The sequence below is a fragment of the Passer montanus genome, unplaced genomic scaffold (assembly GCF_014805655.1).
Source record: "Passer montanus isolate IOZ18808 unplaced genomic scaffold, ASM1480565v1 scaffold32, whole genome shotgun sequence".
Lineage (NCBI taxonomy): Eukaryota > Metazoa > Chordata > Aves > Passeriformes > Passeridae > Passer > Passer montanus.
This window is the reverse complement of record NW_024367930.1, coordinates 2,924,094-2,946,256: the sequence shown is the minus strand read 5'-3', so window position 1 is coordinate 2,946,256 and position 22,163 is coordinate 2,924,094. Positions and strand designations below refer to the sequence as shown.

At 42.9% G+C, this 22,163-nt stretch overlaps 1 protein-coding gene across 1 annotated transcript in view; it reads left to right on the top strand.

Annotated features, from left to right (window-relative positions):
- Positions 1 to 3,369: 3,369 nt before the first annotated feature.
- LOC120505047 (cytochrome c oxidase assembly factor 1 homolog) overlaps positions 3,370 to 22,163 on the top strand; it is a 52,408-nt gene continuing 33,614 nt past the window's right edge. The window contains exon 1 of the mRNA XM_039715210.1: positions 3,370 to 3,494. The gene's annotated coding sequence lies outside the window, so the exon portion shown is untranslated. The remainder of the gene's footprint in view (positions 3,495 to 22,163) is intronic.

Here is a 22,163-nt window from a genome sequence, read left to right as displayed (position 1 = left end):
ACACAGATATATTTATAAAATATATATTATACATATATTGTATTTAATACAAAACAATATTTTAATACATAAAAAGGAAATGAAATAACCATTATATCTAATTCCTATATAATTACACAGAATAAATTATAATTAAATATGTACAGTGTTATATAATTAAAAATAATCACAATATAAATATGATAATAGAACAATATAAATTTAATATGTATATCATGTTAGTATGTATATCTGTTTGGACACATATTAATGCTCCACAGTTAGTGTACGTATGACTGGCAAACAAGAAACTGCTGTGCTGTTCTTTCAATAAAATGCAGTCTTGCAGAATCTGGAGCATGCAAGACTTCCTTGATCTCAGCCAGATCTATAGTATTGGAAAAAGTCACACACTGGGAATCTGGGCTTGTGAACAGTCTCCATGAACTCAACCAAACTTACACTGCTGAATTGGTTCTAACCAGCAGTTAAGCCCAGGTGTCCCTGGCCCCTCTGATCCCAGAATCACAGAATGGCTCAGCTTGGAAGGGTCCTTAGAAATCATCTTGTTACAACCCTACTGCCAAGGGCAGGGACACCTTCCACCAGGCCAAGTTGCTCCAAGCTCCATCCAACCTGGTCTGGAACACTGCCAGGGATGGGGCAGCCACAACTTCTGTGGGCAGCATGGCCCAGCACCTCACCAGCCTCAGGGGCCAGAATTTCTTCCACATCTCCAGCCTAACCCCACCCTCTGTCAGTGGGAAGCTTCTGCCCCTGGTGCTGTCCCTCCAGGCCCTTGTAAGCAGCCCCTCTGCAAGTCTCGCTGAGCCTCATGCAGGGACTGAAAGGCTGCAGGAAGGTGCTCCAGGAGAAGCCCTTGGAGAGCACTGGGGGCCAGGACTGCCACCATCAGGGCAGCTAGCGGGGCCTGGCATGGCCGTCGGGGCAAGAGGGCACAGGGCAGGCGCTGAAGCCCTGCCAGCTGGAGCTGGGAGCTCTGGTGTGCAGCCCAGCAGAGAGCTGTGGGCTCCTGCAGCTCTGCATCCCTCATGGCTGAGGCAGCTGGCCAGGGACATGTGGCCAGCCCGGTGCCACCCTCTGGGGCATTCGTGCTCTGGGGCCAGAGTCTTTTGTGGCTGTGAGATGAGTGGCTAGCATGACTTGGGCCCCTAGGGTGGTGACAGGTGTGCAGGGGAAATTGCCAGCCCAGAAAGAAGCAACAGCAAATAGTCCCCAGCATGGCCATAGTAATACTGGTGTCTTACAATGGCTGTCTCTCTTTCCATGTGGAAGTAGCAGAGGAGAAATAGCAGAAGGGGTATCTATAAATAATAAGTACCTTTCAGTACCAATAAAGCTTCACCAATATTGGATGGGTATTGCACTGCTTTCATCATTGCAAAATTACCAGGAAAAAGGGCCAGCAGGGGTAGGTAGGCCAACACAGGCACAGCTGGGAACTGAAGACAAGTTTCTGGCCCAAAATCTTTCTTCAGGTCAGAAATGTATGAAGTAGATTTTTCAGAGAGTAATTAGATATGTAGGAGTCAGACCACCCTGAAAGTAAAGGCAGCAACTGATTTCCACAAAAAAGGGACAGTAGCGGAAAGGCAGGATGAGAGAAAGAATTAAAAAAACCTCACGGTTTTGCATACAAAACAGTCTCTTAACAGGGCTTCTTAGGAGTGTGTAAGAGGCTGGGCCATTCACTCCTTTTTTGTTCTGTATATCTCATTGTCTCTTTTTTGGTCATATCTGCATGTCCTTTTGTTCTCCTGATTGTCTTTCCATACTGTTTCTCCCTACTCTCACCTTCCACAATTCCATCAGTGTTACAAGTCCTAGCAAGCAGATATATTAATTAATTCAGCTACAATATAGAAACCTCTCCCTTTTCAATTTTTTGCAGGAACAACAAAGCAATGCAATAATGTAATCAGCTCCTGATGGTAGAAGTTGACTGGAAACTGCTAGAAGCTTGCCATGGGAAGAAACAATTTTATTTTGGAGAATGAAATAGCAGATAGCATTCCACTAAATCACAACAGTAAGGCAAAAGGTGTAAATAAGAAGCTGGAAGCTACTTGGATAACAGAACAAACTGGCTTGGCAAGAGCACTGACAATAATGCCTGACTCAACTCAGCCAGGAAACGTGTACAATAAATATCAAAGCAGGTAGGATGCACTAAGGAACAGCAGCAGAACACACTCTGATGTTATTGGTACACTCATAATTTAATTTCAGATGAATCAAAACCATGAGCCAAGGCTTGGGATCATGTAATCCAGCACTGCTAACACACACACACTTTACAAACACCAGAGCCTAAGTGCTGAGCTCAGAGACAGCGCTGGATAGCTTGCTTAATTAAACTCCAAAAGGGACATCAGCTTACGCAGAATAATGGAGGGGGATAAATCTGGAATGAAGAAGATGAGCTAAAGACAGCAGTGGTTAAATTAAATATTAATATCACTGTGTGGAATCAGATGGCCAGATTAGATCCAGAATTTTCTTTGGGGATTGCTGGACAGACACTGTTGTTTTTTTCAATTTTGACTGCACAAGAGTGGTTTTATGGTGTCCCTTGTCCTGGAAAAAATAATAATAAAGCACCACAAAAGAAAATGGATCCTGGGCAGCAAGCTCAGGTGTGGTCTGGATGACCAGCACAGAGCTGAGGGGATGTGATTTGTGGGGAAGCCTGTGCAGCAATGCTGGCTGGGGACTGCACCTGTTTCTGCACAGGCTTCCCACAACACATTCTGCAGCCAAAGCCACGGCTGTGGGACATCTGGCACCTCGGGTGAGGCACAGACTGAGAAACCCCTCAAGCCTGCCATTGATCAGAGGGACCCATGTAAAATGCTGCTTGAGACACAGGCAGCCCCAGCACTGCCACGACATTATACCACAATATAACAAAAATATTAAGCTATTAAAGAGTGTCCAAAGGAGGGCAAGCAAGATGGCGAAGGGTTGTGAGGGGAAGCCATACAAGAAGTGCCTGAGGTCACTTGGTTCTGTCCAACCTGGAGGAGACTGAGGGGAGACCTCATCAATGTCTATAATTTCCTCGTCAAGGGAAGAGGAAGGACAGGCACTGATGTCTTTTCTCTGGTGACACGACCCGAGGGACTGGCCTGGAATTGTATCAGGAGCAGTTTAGGTTGGATTTAAGAATAAAGTTCTTCCCCCAGAGGGTGGCTGAGCACTGGAACAGGCTCCCCAGGGAAGTGGTCACAGCCAAGCTTGGCACAATTCAAGGAGCGTCTGGACAACGCTCTCAGGTATATGGACTGTTTGGGCTGTCCTGTGCAGAGACAGGAGTCGGACTCGATGATCCCTGCGGGTCCTTTCCGAGTCAGGAGTTCCCGCAGCACCGTCCCCGCCCTCCCCGCCGCCGTTCGCAGCGCCTCCCGCCATCGCCCCCTGCCGCGCCCCGCCGGCACCGCAACAATGGCGGCGCCCGCGGCGCCCGCGTGAGCCCGACGCTGACCGCGGCTGCCGTGAGTGGGGACGGGAGCCGAGACTGGGGCACGGCCGGGGCGGGCCCGGCCGCCGCTCCCGTCGGCACCGCCGCACCCACGAGAGCCTCGCCGCCCCTGCCGGCGGGCTCGGCCCGGCGCAAAATGGCCCCGGGGGGCGGTCGGGGCCACGGGGGGGCGGGAAGAGGCGCGGGAGGGGGTGGGTTTGTACCGGGAAGTCCCGTCGGGGCCCCGAGCACCGCAGCTCCGCGGCGACTGCGGGGAGCGGCGGGCGCCCACAAGGACGGCGGGGATCAGATGTGGGGCATTGAGCGGTGGCATCGCGGCGCGGGCAGCTAAGCCGTGAGGCGGGCGGGGGCTTGCTCAGTGACCCCGAGAGCCTGAGCACGTTTCCTCTCGGACCCTGTTAATGGTACTTGCACTTAAGACACTTCTCGGCCGCCTTCAGAAGAGGAGTGCGAGGCAGATTTGTCAGGCAAGCTACAAAGAAAGCCTGATATGCAGACAGTAATCAGAACTGCGGCAGAAAAGATCTCTGGTTGTTTAAAACAGGCCCGGGCCCACGGTGCCCTGTACTGTGGGGAGCTCGGTGGCAGGAGCACAGCCAGCGGAAATGTGAAGATGCAGGGTGAACATAAAGCAGGTTGGTTGCAGTGACTCATCCACACAGTAAGGAATCTACAGTCAGATTTACTTTGTTATGCAGGTATAGCTGGTGAAGCACGCAGGTTGTCTTGAGCAGGTTTAATGTTCAAACACTGCAAAGGAAAGGGATTACTCTGATTCTTTATGAAAATTGAAACTTCCCTGTTTAAGTCTGCTCTGATCACTGAAGCAAACATGATTTTCCCTATCCCTTCTTATCGGTGAGGCTGGTTGCTCCGGCTTTCCAGCCTAGTTGTTTTCTTTCTGCTCATTCACACGAACTCTTTAAATGCAAGAAGAGAGCATGTAACTTGAAGAGTGGCCTGTGTTTCTTCTTTTAGAGCCAATTTTTTTGATGAATTGAAGTGCAGAAACAAATTTCAGAAATCCGTACTACAGTCTCAAAGACTGGAGTAATAGCAGGCTGCGACAGCAAGGTGGCCCTGTTCCCCCGCCCAACTGTACATCGTGCTAGACCTCTTGCATCAGGCTTAGGGTTCAGCTGGCTTTTTGAAAGTTGGTTTTTCCAATGCATCGAGGCTTTCTGGACACGGCATGCACTGCAGCTGCACAGCCCAGCAGTAGGGTGGGTGTCATGAGCTCCCCCATTCCAGCAACAACTCCTCAGACCTGCACTTAAATCATCCAGTGTTAAACTGCAGCTACTCTTTGAGTCTAAGCTTTGACTCAAATTTGAACAGTAAACTGGTGTTTCATATCATGCAGTAGCCTGTGTGAAGGGTTCTCTAACTTGACTGGGGGTGTGGTAGAGAAAGATGAGTGCATGTTGAAAGATAACAAAATACTGCCTTTCTGCCTAGAGGTTCTTGTGCTATTTAAGACGTGGCAAAATTGCTGCCCTCACTATCTCAATTATTTTAGTGCTGAAATATCCCAGATCAGCCAAATTCCATTAAACACAAAGTGCAAAGGAAAGTTATCTTAAACAAGCAGGGTACCAGTTGTAAAGTTGTTGCATTTACTCCCCAAGGAAGAAAGGATTCTCATCAAGAGGGGGTGAGGAGGTTAGCCAAACTTAATGTGTCATTTTTTGTTAGATGAGTTTTAACTTAGACTACTGTAAATTGAATGAAAAAACATGGAGAAGGGAGATAAGGAGCTTTTGGGATTAAAAATAAAAATAAACCCCAAAGCCTTCATTACTATCTTACAGCTTTTTCTAAATAGTACTTTGCTGTTGCACTTCTGAAATTAATGAAGTGTGCATAGATTATTGCTGAATGTATTTTACTTCAAAGCTGGTTATTCCCCAGAAGTCAGAGGCTTTGCATGTCTGCTATCACAGTACTTTCTAGACCACTTTTTGAATACAAACTTCTGGGTTTTGATTCAATGCCAGAGGAGCAAAATAACATCCTTACCTTTGCAGCTGTGACCACAACATAAAATCAAGCAGGAAGAAGAGCTGATGCTGGGGGTTGTTTTCACTACACTGAAGGCACCTTGAGATTTGGAGCTCACACAAAGAGATGGGCCCACTCACACCCTGTGGCTGTTAGAAGAGCACTTGGCTTTTCTTCTAGAGCTTTAGCCAGCACTGCATCTTCTCTGTTAAGCAGCCCAGCTTCCCCTGTGTGAGCAGTGCTGTCGCACAGCAGCTTCCTCCATTTGCATGTGCTGCCTTACCCAGGCTGCAGCACAGCCCTCGGAGCACGGTTTGGTAGCAGCCCAACTTGTGGTTCTGGGAGTTAGGAGGAGGCTCTAGGCACGGTTCTGAAGGGTGGCTGCATCAGCTCTAGACAACTTTTGTGTGCAGGCTTCTCTGCTTGTCGTAAGTCCCAGCTGTACAAGTGCCACTAAAAGAGAACTCAACAAGTGATGTGTGTGAATACCTGCCTTGAAATGCTTGCATATTCAAGCAAATGGGAGAGAAGTGGGGGAAGAAAGGCACTAGCTGGATTTTTCTATTTCTCTGTACTGCTGTTAGTGACTCAGTTTACAGTTTTGGGCTGTGGTTTTGCATAACCGAGGAGGTTGCAGAAAAAGGCTATAATATGTCTCAGTTTCTGGGAGGAGCAGTTAAATGACCACCAGGCTAATGTGGGAACTAACCTCTTGAAGATGCAGTTTTTACTTTTTTATACTCAGCATATTGTAAGGAATAGAAAGTTCTTGAGAGTATGCTTCTGAAAAGCTACCTGATACACAAGAATATTGGAATATGTTAGAAAAATTTCAAGTTATCTGTTCAGCATAGTTCAGTCTTTTCCCTGTTGTGAGTAACTTGAAAAAGCATCACCAGGTATTTTATTGTGACATTTGTCTTTTAGTATGTTATGAGGATCTTTTCTGGTATTAGAATGTTGTGACAGAACCCTTTAATCTGCTGTGGTGCAGTGGTGGATTTTTAACAACTGCACAGCAGTAATAGCAGTTGAATTTAACCACCCCAACCCCCTTCCTCCAGGGCAGAGTAATTAGCTTTTCTTGGTGTTTAAGTGTTTTCACTAAGTGTTTGCATAGCATACCACCAGCTAGAATACATAGCCCCATTTCCAGAGCTCTCTGAAAGTACTCGACATATCTTCGGTACACAGTAGGTAATAGGGTCTTTGCCCTGCCTTTCTTACCCCTCCCTTCACCAAATAAAAAGTCAATCCTGCTGTTAATTTGATCACTATAAACACAGTAAGCCCAATTATCCATTACATCAAAATGTATTCTGCCATCATGACATTAGACCTCTTATGGATCAAACTGGAGGCAAGTGAAGAGGGAATGTTTTCTTTTTTTCCTATTTGTAGCTGTATCTGCTTTGAAGATTGGCTTTGTAAGCTTCTCCCATTAACTAACAAAGAGATAGAAATCTTCCACATCCCTGTGTGCCTTCTCCAGATGTGGATTAAGTTCATTAATGGCAACAGTAATCTCCCAGACTGTCTGACAGGTGTTGATCTGTGCACCAGCACTAGTGCAGATTCTCGCTTTGATGATGTGAAATGAGTGAGAGCCAAGAGCGTGGGTTTGAAGCAGATTGTTTCCATGTACTGCACTTTGACTTGAACATGAAGTTCAGAGGCTGCACCACCAGTGAATGCTCAACACTCTCCACAACTCAATGGTGGTAAAGTCCGTGAGGGCAGGCAAGGACTAACCTAAACCAACCACACACACAGAACCCATAGTGGGAACACAATCCTCAGCATCGGGTATTTTCATTTGCAGACTCATGCGTATTCCTGCTATAGACATAGCCAGCAATAATTATAAGAATCCAGTCTAGCATTAAAATAATTAAAATTGACATCTTGAACTCCTCCAGAAGGAAGACCCATAAGAAGTAGCAATATCCATAAGGAAATTAGATCCAACAGAAGTCTAAAACAGTCCCAAAAGACTTCACACCACTCCTTTTCAGTCTTTTAGCAGTCTACAGGAGCCTCTGCAACTGGTTATGTGGTGTTGGTGAACACCAGAAACTGAAGGTGTAAACAGAGTGATACACCAAGATCTGGACTACTCAAAAAGACACGGTCATCTGAGCAACACTCATTTTGGTGTAACATGAGGGATCCATTGCCTGAGGCTGGGAAATATATGTTGGGTACCTGGGAGGTAGGCTGAAATAAAAAGATAACTCAGAGTACAGAGGCATTTATGGATACAGATAGTTCAGTTTGGCAGGTTGTAAGTAAGTAGAAGGAATGCAAGTCTTGCCAGAGATAAAAATAATTAGATTTGTCCTGTCATGGCAGGAGAGAAGCATGAAAGAAGTTTTTTAACATTAAAACCAGGCACAGAAACAAAAGTTAAAACGTTAGAGAACTGCAAAAACCTGGTCTGGAAAGCATGTGAGATAAGAGTGATTATGATTCATTTGATAGGCTTAGAGAAAATTCAGATACTTTCCATACAGGTGTGGTTTTACTAGAGATTGCTGCTGGGCTGCTATTCAGCCTGCTGGGAGAAAAAGTGTAAGCCAGTAGGGGAAATACAGACCTTGCCAGGTAAAGAGTCAAGGATAATTTAGATGGACACACAGTGAAGAAAACAAGCCGTGAAATACCTTACTTAACAGGAGGGTGGTTTTTCTTGAGGTCTAAAAATGAGGAATACTATTATCTTGAAAATCCTTCATGTCTTGTCTGCATGATACAGACATCACGAAGTCTTACATATAGCCTTGCTTACTCTGATTTCTGGTATAATTTTCTTCTGGCCCCTGCACAAAATTAAAACCTCTTCAAAATACATGGTTAGCATCCCTTCAGTGGCCTTGGTGGTACTGGTTGTCCAGTAAGTATCTTACTGATGAGCATTCTGAGGAAGGAAACACAGCCTACCTGTTTACAAAAGTGACACAGCACTGTTTTTGCATGACTTATCACACATTTAACTTCTAGTCAATAAAATCTTTAGGCTTGAATTTTTGCCTTGGCACCTTAATAGCATCTCTTCTTAGGATCCTGAAAGCAGCATCATGATATAGTTCATACACCAACACATTTTGACTACTGAGTTTTAGATGGAAGAATGATGTTGCTTATTCCAGTAGGACTGGAAAGCAACTGTCAGCACTTAGAATTACAATGTGAGCTGCATGTGAGTTATTAAGAGCTGCAGCTATCTAAGCTTAATCCTGGCATCCAGGAACATTTCCTTGGATTTTACTGGACAGATACACTTGTGGACACAGCTGTACAAGCACTGAGAGAGAAAACTACAAGCCTACGTGCTTCAGAGCCTGCAGTACATTTAAAAACATATAGCATGCTAGCACAAATGAAAGGGAGAGCTGCTATGTGCAACTTGATCATTACATTTGGTCTAGCAGTTGCATAGACACAAAACTGCTCTACAAGTGCTGTAGCACAACATTTCTACACGTAGCATGGTTAGAGAGCCCACCTTAACAGGTGCTTTAGAATAAATAGTACTTCTAAGATTTCCTGTGCTGAATAGGAGTACATTAAGAAGATGGAAGCCATCACACACCACTTGGAAAAGGGTAACTAATAGCTTACCAAGAGCCCCATATATGCCACATAACAGTCTTCAATCCTTGTCAGACATAAAAATATATCAAAATTTGAAGCCTAGAACATTTTCGCTTAGTCTCCTGTCTAAAGTAGTAGTAGGCTTCTGCTTTAAAATTACTCTTCTCAATACTAGAAGCTCACAGGTACCTCTTCTCAAATTTTGGCGCCTCTCCCTTACTACTCTTTTTAACCTTTCTTCTTTGAGTTTCACAGGTCCAAAGCTTTCAGTTGAATTAACTCTGCCTTACCCAGAAGTGGTGAGGAACTTGTTTCTCTGAATATTAATCTTATTAGGTATGAGGACTAATGCTTAAAAAAATAAGTTGCCTGAATTCCTGTTACTTTGAGAGTTTGGGGATTTTTTTGTTTGGTTTGGTATGTTTTTGCAGTCAAAATTCCACAGGTTTCTGAGTAAATGAGTTAACTCCAGGGGTATACACTGTTAAACACAGGATGTTTGCTTCCCACATTTATTACAAAATCTACAGTGATCTCCACAGAGCTTCCATTTAATTGGAGTTTTGCCACCAACATAAATAGGTAGCTCAAGTCCAAGTTCATTAAGAGTATGGAAAGGTTTACTCCAAGTGTAGGATGTAGTAGAAAGATTAAAAGCTGAGCAGTTGCCTTTACATGGTGAGCATGCCTGAGCTTGATGAGGTTATTTCCTGAACCTAAACTATAAACAAGGAACCGGGCAAAGTTGCAGACCTGCATATGGGATGCATCTGCTGGAAATTATGACAAAAACTAACAATCTTCACCTCACTGAAGTCAGTGAAACATTTTCCATGTACTTGATTTGAGCCAGGATTTTGCTGTGGGCACGTACACTTCAGTTTTGCAGGAGTTAATGCACATCACACAGTAAATACCTCTGAAAAATGTTTTAGTTCCTCTCCTTCCCAGTTCTCCCTTTTTCTTTAGGCTGAGTTTTAAATAGCTTTCCTAAACCTTTTCTGTCTCCATTCCCCTTTTTAAATCAGAAATTGACTAGATATCCCTTCAGCATTCTGCTTGAGCAACACCAAATGCCATCACTTTTACACTGTATTAATCATTATGCACAATAGTATGATGTCTTCCATCAGAATTGCAAAGCAGTTAACATATATTAATTAAATACTGCGTCTCTGTGAGGCGTGTAAGTAATTAATTTTGTAAGCCAATGCCATTTAAAGGAGAGAGAAGGGTGGAATCTCATCTTAGTGAATAGTCTCTTACTCGTTTACAGTTATTTTCTTCCTGGGTGTCTAGACCTGAAGTAAGTTCCTTATGCAGCTTTTGTAATGGCATCAGTGACAGGCACATTTGTGAAGCTGAAATTCAAGATGTCTCTTGTATTTCCATGATGTGAAAGCATGTCCTTTCAAATTCATTGTCAAATGTAATTGTGCTAAATCAAGTCAGTAGAGAAGACGGGAAGAATGTGAGACTTATGCTCCAGCCCTGCCTTCACTTCTTTAGAACAGGTGTTCCTAAACTTTTGGTGTCCTATGTTTGCTTTTGTGCAGGTAGCAAAGGACTTCCTGGATGCTACAGGCTTCCCTTTCCCAGGCACATTTACTCTTTGCACCTGGAAATTATATTTAGGCAGATTTTGAGGGCTTCATAAATTTGTCTGGGCTTTCCAGATGTGTGGTGGTTGAAGAGAGCAGACTCTTCTGAGCTGGTTGCTGCATGCCTGGGAACTCTGGATGTCAGCACTGTGAGCACACACAGCAGTTACAGGACATGAAGCCCCTCACAGGAGCTGCTTTGTGTGCGTGCTGTGCTGTCCAGCTGTGCATATGAAGTGCAACACATCAGAAACAGCAGACTTGATGTAGGCATGGCTGTGCAGTCAGGCTCACTCTTTCACGGGGGAGCTACATAGTTATTTCCATATGAATTTTATGCATCTCCTAGTCTTGTGTGTTGCAGCTGCTGCATATATCCAGTTTTTTCTACCCATGAGATCCTCTGTAGATCTGTGGGATTTCTACCATTCTAGTTTGCACCCTGGTATACACACTCCTCCAAAGAGCCGGACCCTTACTTGTTCTACTTCTGTCAATTCCCACTTCCCTTCTAATAACAAGTTCTTGCAATAAGACAGTTCTTCCATGAAACACCCTCAGACAATTTCAGTTCACACAGAAGAAAGACAATCCCCACTCCTTTTTCTCTTCTCAGGAGTCCTTGGTCTTGGTAATTCTGCTGCTTACCATGCCCTGGTTCTGAAACATGTTGGATCTCTCCATTAGCCACTTTGACGTATTAGCCTGGAAGAAAAACAACAGGAAGGTGGGTAGGTTTCTCTGGCATAGTGAGGTAAATAGCTGACTAAATGGCAGATATGAGGTAAAGGATCAGCAAATTTGCTATTGATACCAAGCTGTGAGGTGTGGAGGGAAGCCATGACACTTGGCAGGCTTGAGAGGTAAGCCTCTGTGAATGTCATGAAGTCCAACAAGGCCAAGTGCAAGGTGTTGCAGATGGGTTGGGGCAATCCCAAGCACAAATAGGCCAGGCAGAAAATATATTGAGAGCAACCCTGGGGAGAAGGAGTTGGGGGTGTTGGTGGACAAGAAGCTGGACATGACCCAGTGTGCACTTGCAGCCCAAAAATCCAACTGTGTCCTGAGCTACATCCAAAGCAGTGTGGCCAGCAGGGCCAGGGTGGAGATTCTGCCCCTCTGCTCTGTTGTCATGAGGCCCTATGTAAAATGCTTTGTCCAACATAAGAAGGACATGGACCTGTTAGAACAAATCCAGAGGAGGGCTATAAAGATGCTCAAAGGGCTGGAGTACCTCTCCTGTGACAACAGGCTGAGAGAGTTGGGGATGTTCTGCCTAGATAAAACTCCAGGGAGACTTTAGAGCAGCTTTCCTGTACCTAAAGGGGACCTTTAAAAAGCTGGAGAGAGACTTTTTACAAGGGCCTGTGATGATAGGACAAAGGGGGATAGTTTTAAACTGAGAGGAGGTTTACATTAGATATTAGGAAGAAATTCTTTACTGTGAGTATGTTAAAAATTTGAACAGGTTGTCCAGAGAGATGCCCCATCTGTGAAAGTATTCAAGCCCAGATTGGATGGGGCTCGAGCATCCTGATCTAGTGGGTAGCATCCCTGGCCATGGCAGGGGGGTTGGAACTAGGTGATCTTTGAAGTCCCTTCCAACCCAAATGATTTCTGTGATTCTATGGTCAGGGAAGTACTGAGATGGTGCAAGTGCAGCTGAGAGAATGGCAAAGAGATTGAGAGACCTGACCTCTCACTTTTGCAAATGACTTGATAGATCAGCTTAGCTGCCTATGAAGGGTAATTTGGTTTGTTTCTTTTACAGAATAGAGGTCCTACATTGACTCTTTTTCTCTTCTCCTTGGAAATACCATTCAGTCTGGGAAAATTTGGGTGGATTCAGTTTTTCATCACATCACCACATTAGAATAATATATTTGGAAGGGTTATCAAGGATTTTCTACATTGCTTTCCTACAGGCATTTGTATATAAACTTTCTTCCATATGTTTCAGTGGCCTTACACCAGTTGGGTTGTTTTTCACTGCTGTTCATATATTGGATGCTAAAACCATTGCTATAATCGTGTCCATAAACCTTTATGATTTTTAAACATGCTTCTACTGATTCTATGTTATCCTCAAAAATTCTTTGAATCCATTATATTGCTCTGTTGAATTAGTTCAAAATTTTACCTAAATACACTTCCCATGTTTTGTGGAAGCTGCTTTGAAATTAAACAGAAATTTGAGAAGCTTCTGTTGGCTGCCTCAGAGTGTCAAGCACATTAAAAATTCCTCCCAACCCCCTAGAAAATTAAGAGCTAAAGAAATAATTTATTTTTCTCCCCCTACTTCTAGCTAGATTTGAACTAGAACATAAATTCACACTATGATGAAATTCTGGTTTTTCCTTCAGTATTGTTTGGGAAATGATGGAAGACTTCAGTGCATTAATAAAGCAGTTTAGACACCTGTCTGCCACAGTGGTGGAGCTCAGAAGATCAAAAGAACATTCTCATCTGCTTGACACACACACACCCAGTGTTTGTTCATTAATGGCATACTTTTAGTGTAGGTTATAACTGTACACATTGTACAACAACGCGTTGCCATGAAGTTCCCTGTCCCTAGGGAACAGAAGGAGCAGAAAAAAAAGTGGTTGATTAAAGCATTCTCGGCATCTGAGAACATCCCTAACACTGACGCATTTTACTATGAACTTAGAAAGGGTGGGAAGAATAACTGCTCACCACCATCTCCATTTGAAGGTATTGTTCAGAATAAATCCCTGGTAGAATAATCCTTGATAAGAGGCGTTCTAGCTTTCAGAAGTCATGCTCTCAAAGCATACACAGTGGGGAGATGTTGTAGTATCAGTGCTCCATAAAATATGCACAAATTGATTTGGGATTGTCCATCTGTTTTGGTGACAGAAAGTTAATGGCGGCTTCACCAGGGTATTCTTGGTGGGCTGCAGTGGTCTGGATAGCTCAATCCTGCTCAGCACAGCCTGTCCGAGTTCCCAAGCAGCTCCCAGGCGCAGGCAACCTCAGCAAGCTCAAGTGATATCAGCTCTTATTGATTATCAGCTCATTTGTGGTTTCAGCTCTTTAGCTTGCTAGGTGCCACAGCAGACACAGGGAGAGAGAGGAGAAGGCCATGTGAGGTTCCAAAGAAATTCTTTATTGGAGTCTTCCACGAAGGTTCTCAGTGACAGCTCTTCTACTGAACTGGGCAGAAGTAGGGGTTTATATAGAGTACAGGGGTTTTGGAAATTGTACAATAGTAAGGGTCAAGGGAAAGTGACCTATAGTATTACAGAGAGATAAGCAAGGGTCTGAAGGTGGAAGAGGGGCTTCTAAGGCCCAGTCATGCTGACTTGGCATCTCCTATCTTGGGCTTCAGGCCTCCAAGAAAGCCTTGCAGGCCCTGGGCCTGCTACAGAAAGTGAAGGTCTAGATATGTGAGTCTTAAACCAAATATGACCTATTTTAGTTTCTGAAGTAAAAGAGAGTTTATCCTTCCCTGACAGAGACAAGATCCATTGTGTTTTTCCTGATACTCATTCCATAGAGTCCCTAAAGACCCAAACTTCACTGAAAAGCAAAAAGCCCATGGGGGGTGAGTGGAGGCATTGTAACTAGACAACCTTTAAGGTCCTTTTCAATGCAGACCATTCCATTTTTCTATGATTTGCTTACTGGTTTTGCAATTTTAGAAAATATATTTTCTCACCTCTAGTTTAGGAAAATCCCAGTTATAATGAGGTTAGCTGGGTGGATTCCAGATCACACTCATTCCTTGCATGATAGCTTTGACTTGATGGCAGAGTACCAGAAAGGAATCTGACCCTTTCTCTCCATGAAAGTGAAAGTGTGCTAGGCAGGCATTTCAGCACGCAGGGTAACGTGCCTGTGTATTGTACACAGATAATCCTCTTTCTGCTTTGCTGATTGTAACCTGCTTAGTCTTACATGAAATGTATTCATCGTCTTTTCCTGAGCCTGATCCAAAGCCTGTTGAAGTCAGTGGAAAGAGTCCAGATATTTTTTCAGTAGTTTTGGAGCTGAGTCTATATGAACAGCTGGTCTAGCGCTGAGTCTTGTAGTTGAAAGACAAGGAAAATAAGCAGCACCAAGCCACATTGAACCTGATGCTATATTAAATATATAAATGAAAGTAATGTGAAACTTGTAAAACCAGACTGGACAAAACACTCTGAAACATGCTGCAGGGAACAGTCTAGTGCTAGCGGGGGAATAAGTTAGCTATTTAATGATTTCTTTTCCATAGCTTTTACTTTTCCACATATTCTGTAATGTAACAGTACTTTTTTCTCCTTGGGCAAATAGCTGTCCAACAGCAGCACTGGAATGAGAACATATGTAGAGTTTGCTTTTATCTTACATTACAAAAGAAGTATGAATACCTTGTGTTATTCCAAGTATAAAATTACAGGTGTCAAATCATTTGGTGCTTTAAATCCTGTGCCAGAAAAGTAATCCAGTAAAAATAGCTGTGTCCTGTCAAAGCTGAGCAGTTAGTATTGTTATTACAGTTTCTTGCATGGCTCCAAAAGTGTAAGACGGCAAAAACAGGTGTAAGAGAGCAGCAAGAAACTTGCCTGGAATCACCCAGAGCATAGAAAGACAGGAGGATAGAAACGAGGTAAACCTAATGACCCAAAGTGAGATTCTGCCTGGTCTGATTTACAGTTGGTTTGTACTTTAAAAATGCTGTTAAACAAAAGCTGGTTAACATCTTAGGGGCTGATTCTTACCCAGATATCTCAAAGAGTTAAATTAAAGAGTAATTTGTGCTGGGTTCTGGGTGAGTATGTGGTTGATCCTCTGTCCTAAGGAGTGTACCATGTAAAAAGTAGAAGAGTATTTAGCTGGAAAGGTTGAAGAATTTTATCATCTCCACATTACAGGTGAGAGTGCAAAACAGGGGTGAAGAAGTTTTGGCTGCGTTAAACAGTCGGGGTCTGAGTTGTGTGTGAACCCCAAAGTTCTGTCAAGTGCTTTGCAAACAAAGCTATCCATACCTAACTCTGGTATGGATATGAAGTTATGAATGAATGTATGTGGTGAAGTTTCCTGTGGACCTGAAATAAAATAGGAGATACAAGAACAGGTCATAGCAGAGCTATGGGTTTTGTTATGTGAATTTCTCCTCAAAAGATTGTGAAGAGCCAGACACACTTTATGCAGCTTCTGGAATTTAGGTTAATACTTTTGTTGTCCATTCCACAGAAGCCAGGATGGAAGAAAATGTATATAGTAGGTTATGTCTACTAGGGGGCAGAAGAATCACTGCATTTAATGCTCTTTTTCAGGTCTTCAGAGCTACAGTGAAACCTACAGCTACATCTACAGTGGACAGAGCCTGATTTGCTAAATTGGGAACATACTGCTTCAGTCAGTGTGGATGTTAGGAAGCTAATTAAAGGACATAGCAGCTGACAAGTGAATCTTCAATCCCTGTCAAATCCTTTAAGTTTATGACAAGTGTGAAGTAGTTCCTATAGAAAAGAAATTTTTACTCCTGAATTCACATGTTTCCAGATGAGATGTGTTTATTTTCATGGTAATGATCAGAACACATTTGACTTAATATTTTTAGGATTAATTCTGTCTGCTTTATAAATCAGTCCCCAAATTCCAGCTCTCTTCCCCTACTTCTTGAAAACCGTGGGAGTCATATTAGTTGTCCACACTGGTATTTTAAGTAATTGGCATGAAGGGTGTGTCAGGCTGCATAGTATGCTGCTGAACAGCAGACCAAATCCTCACTGCTTAGAGGCTGCAGTTGTCCTGAAAGGTCAGAAGCACCAAGGACATGTAGTGTACCAAAACTTGCCTGTCCTGAGATAGTGAGGAACAGTCACATGTGTTACTTTACAGAAAAACTTTGTTTGGTTCTTCTTTTTTTTTTTCCTTTGCAAACCACATGCTCTTGCTGAAGAAAAATATCTCATGCTGCAATGATTAAATCCATTTTAGGTTCATTTCCATTAATCTGTGAAAAGACTGTGCCAAAACCCAGAATCAGCTATGAAGGATAAATTGTGGGGTTTTTTTAATTTCTGAAAAAAATCAGTAGTAAGTTGTCAGTTAGTACATCAAAGGATGCATCTAGTGTACCTCGGTATGCTGTAACGTGAGCTATTTGTTCAAAAGTTAGCTCTAGTTAACTAACATGACTATTCATTCTAAAATAAGCACTCAGGCAGTGTTTGCTCCCAGGCAAATACTTGTTCTGCTACAGTTCCTTCTCAGCTCAGCTGCCTCTGATCCCCTTTGCAAGTGCTGAAGTTGTTCGCCTTTGTAGTCATGAGAGTTAATTACCACTCATTTTGTTCACTTTTCTGCATGGCCAAAAGCTTTTATGTCTTTTACATGATTTGGGAGTGGAAAGACTTGCCTGCATTAAGGGACTGTTTCTTATGCAATATGTGATTAATAGTTGCCAAGAAGTGGTCTGCCACATGTGTGCTGGCAGGTTGGTGGCTGTGCAGCTGCACTGATGATTACATGGCTGGGCTGGGTAAGCACAGTGCATCTGATGGTGGAGATAGGCTCCAGGGCCCCGCAGGAGATCGAGGTTAGGTAAACTGGACCAGCTGGGCTGTGGTGGCTAGATGTGGCATCTGGGGGCAGATGGGATGGATCTGCTGGGGTTGAAGCCTGGACATGTGGAAGAGCATCTAGGAGCTATGGGATGGGGCAGTCAGTAAGGAGCAGAGGAAGAAGTTAATAGCAGGCTAAAGTAAGTAATGTAGCAGTCAGCTGTGCACAGCATGGCCCTTTGGTATTGGACTGGACTCCCTTAGTTTTGATAGTGTTTGTGTAGTAGGAGAGGAGTGTGTATTATTGTTTAGCTTTTATATCAGTCCAAGAAAACTAGGTTTATCTTCCAGCTCAAAAGCATTGTCCCCACAGAAATGGATATGCAAACACACTGCTCTGCAGTAGCCGGAAGCTCAGGAAAGACTGCATACTTTTAGTATCTCTAAGCTCTGGAGCTTTTTCCTTGAATTATGTTTTTCCTTTTCAGCTAAATAAACCATAGCAAAAAGCCTTTCACTGTGTGCTAAGATAGTCTCAAGTGCTCTTGTTTCCAAGGGTGACTTTAGTGGGGGCAGCGCTGCAGTCTCAGAACAGAACTCTTACGTGTCCCAGTTACAGAATTACTTCCCGTGCTGCTGACAGCTTGATTTGTGAAAGAAAAAAGAATAGCAAAACAAAACTCAACCCACAGCCTGTGCAAGAGAGAAAAACACAGACTTGCTGTGCTTTAGGGAAAGTGTCAGACACAAACATTTCAAAGGAGGAAAGCTTCTAGTCTTAATGTACATGATAAAAATCCTTTTACAAGGGTAAGTCACATAACTGTAACTATTTTTAAGGTTTTAAAGTTTCCTGTTTAATACCTATGGGATAAGTCTGTGCAGCTAGCTGGAGGCCAATTTTAACCTTGGACTATTGAAATCTGTTGACCTGTGGTTTGGTACAGAGCTGGCCATTGTTGTTTTTTTCCTGCTTTGAAATAAGGGATAGCTGGGAAACTTCTGGTACTGCCACCCCCCAGAACAAAAAAAATCCACGTCTGACTGTGTGCTAGACCTGCTTTACTTAGCTGCCAAGTGTTGCAGAGTAGCCAGATACTGAAAATGCTGCTAATTGAGCAGATATATCAGACTTAGAAACTCATCATTATGTGTTTATCCTGAGTCTGGTAGATACTAAGAGGACTTTAAGTGCATGTATAATTCCAGAGCTGTTTAGTTCTGGTTTAAGACTAAGCAGTAGCTGTAGAAAAAGACAGAACTGAAGTGTTCTGCAGTTGAACAAGCAATTTTATTTCTGAAGCAAAATCTTGTGCATTACAGGGCTCATGATTCAGAAATCTGGTAAAATGCTGAAGGAAGCTGTGTCTTGATTTGCAGCTTACAAAAACAGGATTTTGCTAATAAATGTGTTCTTCAGAATTACAGACAAGCAAATTCTTAAATGTGGAGGTCATGGCTTTGTCTTGAACAGTAGCCTCCTATGATTACTGCGTACTGTATTTTTATGATAGGTGACACAGCTTCTTCCTGGATACTTAGTTATTGTCACCATTAAATGGAGAAAAGGAATTGGGATGGCCTAGTCTGGAAGGGGTAAAGCAAACAGGAAAGTACTGCCGTTGGTGAAACAAACTTGGTCTAAGTACATTCTCTAGTTCAGTGTGAGTTATCAATCATCATCTGCTCTCTTCTTCCTCCTCTGTCTTTCCCTGAGTTGTATTATAAAGCAATGCTGTGACTGGAATCAGGGGTGCACTATCTGGGAGTGGTCCTGAAAGAAGAAAGGGATAGGGACTGTGGGTAGGAGCTGAGCCAAGGCACGGAGAGACAAGCAGAGCCTAGTTTGCAAGAACTGCTTGAGTCAAGTGCTGCCTCTTAAAAATAGCTCTGGAAGGATGTATCCAGCCATGGACACCATGCAAGCCATGCATTAGTCCAGCAACTTCCTTGGTGACTGTTCTGTGCACTGGCTGTTCCACCTCTCAAACCTGGAGTTGACCCTGTTGCTTCCTCCTATTGCAGGCTTTGGTCCCAGACTGTGTATTCCTCTCCCTGTCATTGCCCCATCCCCAGATGTTCACAGTTGCTCACAGTGCACAATGTTTCCTAAAGTCAGCCAAATACACAGTTTTGAGGATGCACTTCTAGCATGTGCTGAGCTCAGAAATCTGTCTTCACCAATTTAATTTCCTTATAAGAAGTGTCAGAAGTGTTTTCTTCTCTTAGCATGTCTGTATACACATGTGTGTTCATCTGTGTATCTGTGTGTATATCCCATTATTAACAGTGCAAACATCAGGGATGAAATGGACTAAAATTTCCATGCTGTCTGCCCAAACAGCACACTGGCTGCAAAAGAATGCTCAGATGTTTATAATAGCTACACTGAATGATGAGGATGAGGATGAAGATGAGTATGATGATATCTCTCAACTGCAAACTTTTCTGAAACTAAGAAATGCTTGCTATGTGATATGCCATCTTTTCAAATTTGTTATTCCAGTTTTCTACTCTGTTAGAGCACCATGTAGATTGAGCAAAACAAAGTTAGGGGTATGACAAAATATTTTGATATCTTGTCCTAATTCAAGAGAGAGTTTCTCACCTCTCCGTGGGAGAGAGCTGATTGGCAGCCTGGGCTGAAGCTGCAGCAATCCCAGTTTTGGTGACAGTAGCTGTGTCATTGGTTTTGTTCTTCCACTGGACCACAGGATGAAAGCAGGAGTGGAATTAAGGTGGCAAATCTGTAGATTGAAGAATATAAATTCAATTATAGTATTGGCTATGCTATTAGCCAAGTTCAGCCAATTGTATTTATGTGGAGCAACACCCAGAGCCTGCTGGAGCCAATGGGAGTTTTGCCATCAGTGTCCCCAGTGAGTAAGATTTTGCTTATTGTTTAAATTAGCTGTATCTTCATGGGAGCGTATGGGAGCAAATGCAAAGGTCTTGAATTGAAGAAGCCAGTAAGCAGCTTTAAACATTTATTTTGTTACACAGGTAAAAGCTGAGACAGCAAAACCCATCTGCTAAGCCTTCAACACATCTCTATAAAATCTGTGTTAGGGTAAGAGGATTCTTTTCTATTTTATTTATGGCTTTGGCTGCCTGAATGAGTGCATCTGGAGCTCAGATGTCTGATGCCCTTATTGTAAATTAGTTAACTTGAAAAACTGAACACACTGTCAGATCTTTGCTGTGGAAATGCCAGGCTCTGTAGTGGAGGTGCTTTTGTGTGTGCATATGTTTTTTTATGTGAAAAGGCTCTTGAATTTTATGCATAAACACTATTCTCTGTCTCTCTTTTTTTTTTTTTCCTCCATCTTTTTGTTACAGACTGTGGACTAGCATTGAATATTCAGAGAAATCTCCCCAGGGAGATTAGGGACATGGACAGATTTTAAACAGAGCCCTAATGCATGGACACGAAAGGACAAACATTCTAGTAGGAACACTTGTGCAAATTCCCTGCTTTGGGGTCGAAATGCATTAAACAGCTGCTTGCATGCTAGAGATGCTTAAAAAATCTATACAGACCAGAAATTATAAAATTTACAAATAGAGATGATGTTCAATGAGAGTGGAAGTACTTTGGTGATGCCTTTTGTTATAAATCATACAACAGTGTATATAGCAGTCCTAGAGAGAAGTGCATTTATAAATCCCTTTCTGCAGGGCTTAGAATCCCAGATTGTCCTGAAACTTACTTCTGGCAGGATTTGTCCTTATCCTTCCATGTCCTGGAGGGCTATGGGAACTGAGACTTAACAGCAGTAGGAATTAGATGCCTTGACATGAATAAACTGCTGTTATCATCAGTTACTCTGATTACACTATTGTGGAAGATAGCTTATTGCTATATTTAATAAATCTACATTAAAAGAAATTGAATGAAGCCATTGCACAAACAAACAGTACATCTATTTGGGGCTTTTGTGCAGTATCTAAACTCAGGTAGAGTCCAGCTGTAAAAACTGGCAACCTGGATGGGTCAGCATCTGAAACTAGAATGCATTACAGAAACATGGTAATATCAAATCTGCAGTGTGGCTTTAATTGCCACACAGGTAGTATTTATCATATTGCTATGTGCATATTTAAGAATAAATTCAATTAAAAAGAAATTAATTCTGAAATAAATGTATTGCCTTACTGTTGCTGCACATTTGCTTTATGGGTCCTTCAGCCCGACTCCACATTACTTCTGAGCCCAATCCTCTGAAATGGAAACAGGTGTGTTATTTGCAATATAGAAGTGCAGCAGCATTTATATAATACTGAGATTGTTCATGTTCCCATTATAGATGACATTTTATTATGTGTACATTTCATAAGGCCCATTGCCTCTACTGCCACTGTCTCATGTTATAGTAATCCCTAAAAAAGCTGCCACTAAATTGAGGCCCTTTGTTTTACATGCTGCATGCTTGCAGCTGCTGCATGCATTTGACAGGTTCAAAGTCCATATTTCTTAAGTTCCATCTTAGTTTGGGGCAAAACAACAGGTCTTCAGTGTGGTGCCCTGCAGACTGCACTCTGCAGCCTGCAGCTTTTTATTGCTGCCTGCTTCCTGACTGTCCCCATAGCTTCTTCTTTGGCTCCTCTTTGCTTTCTACTGGTTCAGACATTTTTTTCCAACCTCACAGCTTTTTTCTGGCCTACCACTCCTAATTGTGCTCTTTAAACCATTCCTTGGAGACATCTTCTCTGCACTGAAAGCAGCTCCCAAGCTTATTCTGCAAGCCAGTTTTGAGGACTGTGTTGGGTGTATGTATCCCATTTGCCTCTTGGAAGACAGCAGTCAAGTCCCACTCTGCAGCTATAAGAAATAGAAAGAACTGCAGCTGCTGTACATGTGAGATATAATTTTGGATTGTTTCAGAATGAGGTGGCCTCTCTAACCTTAGCCTTGCTCTCAGAAATGCCTGTGGTGTAACCACATGCAACAGTTTGTGTTTTGGATGT